The sequence below is a fragment of the Notolabrus celidotus genome, chromosome 20 (genome assembly GCF_009762535.1).
Source record: "Notolabrus celidotus isolate fNotCel1 chromosome 20, fNotCel1.pri, whole genome shotgun sequence".
Lineage (NCBI taxonomy): Eukaryota > Metazoa > Chordata > Actinopteri > Labriformes > Labridae > Notolabrus > Notolabrus celidotus.
The window spans coordinates 20,541,624-20,546,960 of NC_048291.1; positions in this window are offsets into that span (position 1 = coordinate 20,541,624).

Genomic DNA, 5,337 nt, shown 5'->3' on the forward strand with positions numbered 1-5,337 from the left:
CACTAATAAGAGATCAGTACCAGCCCTCTGGCTCTCTCTAAAAGCTCTCTCCATCAGACGCCACACCGATGCTGCTTTGTGGTTGTCGATATCTTGTGTGGAAACTGCTCACTGGTCCTTCAGTCACTTTCAGCGACTGCTTGCCAATTACAGTCTCAGAGGAAAAGTTAGAGGACAGATGAAACCACTTACACTCCTGGGCTTTATATGTGTGCTAATTCAAATGCTGCTGCATCAGCTTTAATGTGGTGCTTTCTACAGTTGTTGTCATAGCCTGAGGTGGGAGACATAAAATAAAGGAAGGAAAGTTACGACATGTACGATTTACAGTGAAAATTTCTATATTAAGGGCAGGTGATAATTATTTACCACCATAACAAAGAATTTGAGGTACTTCTTTTCTAAACACCAGAAAGTTCAGCATTCATTTCCTTTTGTATGCCCTTAGTCTTTTCTTTATCCTTTGTTGCTTTTTTATTATTACAATAAAGAAATGTAACTACTTATGGAAATTGGAGAGGCCAAGCTATTTTCCAGTAAACCATCAAGAAAGCAGTTTTAGCCAAATACATAGGAGACATCATTATGGCTGCTGCCATAAGCAAATGCAGCGCAGCAGGTTAGCGCAGCTAGAACGAAGCAAGACTTGAATATAGGACTGTTTTCATGGTTTCTTTTCCAATGTCGACCTGTTTCTCTGAAAAAGCAGGTTAGCCAATTAAATCCAGAATTCTTTTCATCCTTATGAGAAAATTAAATCACAGTGATGATACCCAGAAGAGGAAGACGGGGAAAAATTTGCAATCAAATAAACAATTACACGCTCTTTTCTTGATGAGTTATACTAGACATCTGTTTTCTTTTTATTGTTCGCTAATGAACAGTTCAATCAAAGTCTTTATAGAGTTTAAAATGAAAACAGATGATTTACTTCTTTACATTGAGAATCTGAAATAATAGCGAGCTTCTCAGTTTTGTGTTTCTCTGTCTCATGCAGCCACCTAAAGGAGGAACAGTGAGAGAAAATGTAGCAAACACTCACACAAGAGTCACTGAACCATCCGTAACTGTGAGTGACACAAGAATCAGTTCTGCTGTGGAACGTACCCATTTGTACCCGAGGGATCTTTGACATTTGATCAGTTTGTAAAATAAGTGTCTTGGTTAGCCAAAAGAGTGTGATGTCCCCAAACAAAATATGTTAGCGCCCATCGAGGAACTGTTTTAGCTTCACATCTCACATTGGATGGAAATAAAGTCCTGTTGTCTATTTTATATACATGGTCAATAGTCTGTCTCAACTTGAGACAGACTATTGACCACGACCACCTCAAGATATACCAGAATACATAGACTGACGCAACAGAAAACAGACAAGAAAATTCTCTGTGTGACCGTCCTGTAAATGAGCTGTGGCTCTCTCCCTCTGACAGTGTGTATGTCTGAAAAGCAAATGAGTGAGGTATAGATGGACACAAACAAATATATTTTCTTTAAAGCCTGAGGTTAATTTTCAGGAAAAAATTTCAAAAAATAGGGACACAACTTGCTTATGTTGTCATCTGTGTTTGCTCTGTTCCAGTGGGTCTCTGTCTCCTTTTTTGTTCATCAGTTTATGGGTCATCTTTATTCTCTAAAAAAATAGACCAGTTAAGGCTGCATACTGTGAGGCAGATGATCCAAGGTGATGGAGCAGTTAGCAGAACTCAATTTGTGATTTTTAAGTCTGCTAACTGAAAGTAAAGGCTCCTCATACATTTTCAGTGTCAAGCAAGTCTGCTAAATGACATTGTAAAGCATGTTCCAGGAGATCATCCACAAAGTTATAGTTTTCTGTTCAAACTGGAGGATGTAATTCTTTCATCATTGTACACCATTATCCCTCCTTGTTTCATCATTTTCAACTTTGCTAGCACCAAAGGCTAAGTTTAAACTAGCACAAAGAAAAAGTGTGCAGCACCTTACCACTGTGGATGTTCCAGACTCCCGCTGCTACAACTACTACTATCCGTCTCACCACTATCCTCTCTCTCTCTCTCTCTCTCTCTCTCTCTCTCTCTCTCTCTCTCTCTCTCTCTCTCTCTCTCTCTCTCTCTCCCTCTCTCTCTTTTCATCTCCTCTATCCCTATTTTCAACCCCAACATGGTCGAGGCAGATGGCTGTCTAACATGAGTCTGGTTCTGCTCAAGGTTTCTGCCTGTTGAAAGGAAGATTTTCCTTGCCACTTTAACTTGCTAAATGCTACAAAGTGATCGGCTCATGGTGGATTAACATTAGATGAGACTGTGTTTTACCCTGTCTTGATGTTGGGTCAGAGTATGGTCTAGTCCAGGGGTTCCTAAACTTTTCAGCCCACGACCCCCAAAATAAAGGTGCCAAAGACTTGTAACCCCCACTGTCCCTCGAAGTTGTGAAATGTTGCTTCATACTTCAAAATGAGTTTACCTACATGCACATGTGGCTGTGTTTCCTGTGCTGCTGCTACAGATCCTTTTGTTAATTGTTAGCTAACCCTAACCCTAACTTAAGGAGTCTTCTAGCAACAAAGAAAGACAGAAACCTAATGAAATGCACTTATTTGCAGGGTTTTATTTCAAATGTAACGACTATTTTTGTCTATATTTTTACAATAATTGCTAAAATAAGCACATTTAGATTACTAAGAAAAAGGTTAAAAATCTGGAAGACATTTTGCGACCCTCCAGGGGGTCCCGACCCAAACTTTGGGAACCCCAGGTCCAGACCTGCTCTGTTTGTAAAAGCATCTTGACAATTGATTGATTGATTGATTGATTGATTGATTGGTTGATTGCAATGCAGTTAAGCAACTACTTGCAATACAGGATGTCATGGGGCGAATCTTCAATCCTGATAAAGGAGCAGTGGGTTGTGCAGGTGACAGCTAAACTGAAGGTCATGACCGTGCATGTCTGTGCTGAAGCTAGTACAGCACCACTTTCTGGGTACTATAAAACAATAACACACCCCTCATGGCATATTGGTATATTTACACTGGTGTATAGAATGGATCCTACTTTTTAGATGAACAGCAAAAGGTGGTTAAAGTGTATCTTACACTCTAACTTTGATCAATCAATCAATCAATCTTTATTTGTATAGCGCCAAATCACAAAAAATGTTATCTCAAGACACTTTTAAAAACATAGCAGGTCTAGACCATACTCTATGATAAATTATTAACAAAGACCCAACACCAAGACAGGGTAAGACTCAGCCTTATCTCATATTAATCCACCATGAGTATTGCACCTTGCAGTATTTACTGGTTACAGCGGTGAGGAAAAACTTATTTTTAACAGGTAGAAACCTCGAGCAGAACCAGATCATGTTAGACAGCCCTCTTATTATCACAAATTTCTCGTAATCCGTCTTAGAATTTAGGGTTTGGAGAGCTTTAATTTAACTTAAATACCATAATCCTGTTCTTTATGCAAGAACTTGAATCAAGGCATTCATTTATATTGATTACCTCCCTGGTCAGAGCAGTATTTCATACGAACAGATTAATAAAAACTGTATATTGCAAAGCTGATCCCCAGACTATGAACAGAAGCTAAAAATCAGCCTTAAGACATATTGTGTTAATGTTTGTCTATGCATGCATGCATGAGGCAATGTGCATGTGTATCTTTCTTAAACTTATCATCCCAGCTTTTTTCCCCTCTGAGTCCTGGATCCATATTGAATTAATTTGCCCCATATGTCACAGGTGTCTACTGAAAGCACTCCTGTTGAGGAGGAACACTACAGGACACGAATACTGGTAGTAAATACGGGATGATGCTTCCAACCACTTAATAATTGGATCATTCAATCACTGGCTGCAGAGATCTGTGCTTTGCTGGGGGCACAATGAGAAAAAAATCAGTGTGGGCGTGTGTGAGGCCAATATAATGTTGACATGTGTCTCATAGCAGGTATGAAGTATGTGTATGTTAATATGATTGTAATACTGACCTGTTGAATGCAAATCAGGTTAAATAAAACAAATTGATATGTGCAGTGAATTTTTGTCAGAAGACGAGATCCATGGTGTTAATTTCCATCTTCATCATCTTAGATCACTTCTGTGTAAACAAATGTTGCTTGGTTGTAATTACGTTCAGTGCTGCTCACAGTGATACAAAAGGACATGATACAAAGGTTGAGAGTACATGAGCTAGTAATGACATTCATTTTTCTTCCTAACTGCCTTGTAACTTGTTTGATTTGTCAGATGATTCGCTAATTCACTGTTAAATATTGAAGGAGTAGTTCAACATTATGGGAAATAAATTAACTTGCTCTCTGAAGAAGAGTTAGATGAGGTGATTTATAACCTCAAGCACAGCATAAAAAGAGTAGAAAACAGTCTACTATTAAGTTCACCAGCCAGCTCACTAATGAACACTTTATATCATGTTTGTTACACATATTTATAAACCACTGGGAGCACTGGTCCAGAAACCAGCAGACACTGCTCCCAGGGAGAGTGTTGCATGCAAAACCCAGTGGCTTTATATGTACAGAGCTTTGAAATAATGTTTTTTAAGAAGTGGTATGTCATAAAACAATAAAAATAATACTAATATGTTGGGAAATATATGGCGTATTTAAACCAATCAAAGTGCTTCAACCACTCCTCACATTCACCCATTGTACACTGATCTTAGAGGATGCTTGATTAGGGAACCATCAGTATTAACTAATCACATTCATACATATTTGAACACAACTGACTGTCACTGGTAGCAATTTGAGGTCCAGTCTTGCCCAAGGACACTTCAATATGTGGACCGAGGGAGCTGGGATCAAACTGCCAACCTTCTGTTAGAAAAACTACTGGCTCTACCACTGAGCCACAGCACACACAACAATAAACAAGAGGTTGAAGCAGTCAATATAAAGTAATACTACACTGCAGAAATACCTTAACAAGTTTTACACTGCACTTTCAAGCATTGAAACATCAAACTAAACGTTTGAGAACCAAATAAAACGTTTTTTAGTACATTACAACAGAGGGAGCTGAACAAGTTGAACTGCATCTCTCAAACAGCTCGATCACAGCGCCACCCTGAGGTTGTCAACATGTGGTACATTCTCTGACTGAGCCATGGCTGCACATTGAAGCAGAAGAAAAAACAGTTAAAAAAAGAATTAGAAATGGTCAGGCACAGAGAATGCATTTGCTTCCCCATCAACCGTGTATGTTGTCGCAACATCAGTTTTCTCTCATGGCTGTCCAGTGGAAGTGTCATCTTGGCTTGGTCATTCACAGCGACAGCCTGTAATCTGCCATGGTAAATGATTGAAATTTTATTTATTGGGATAAAC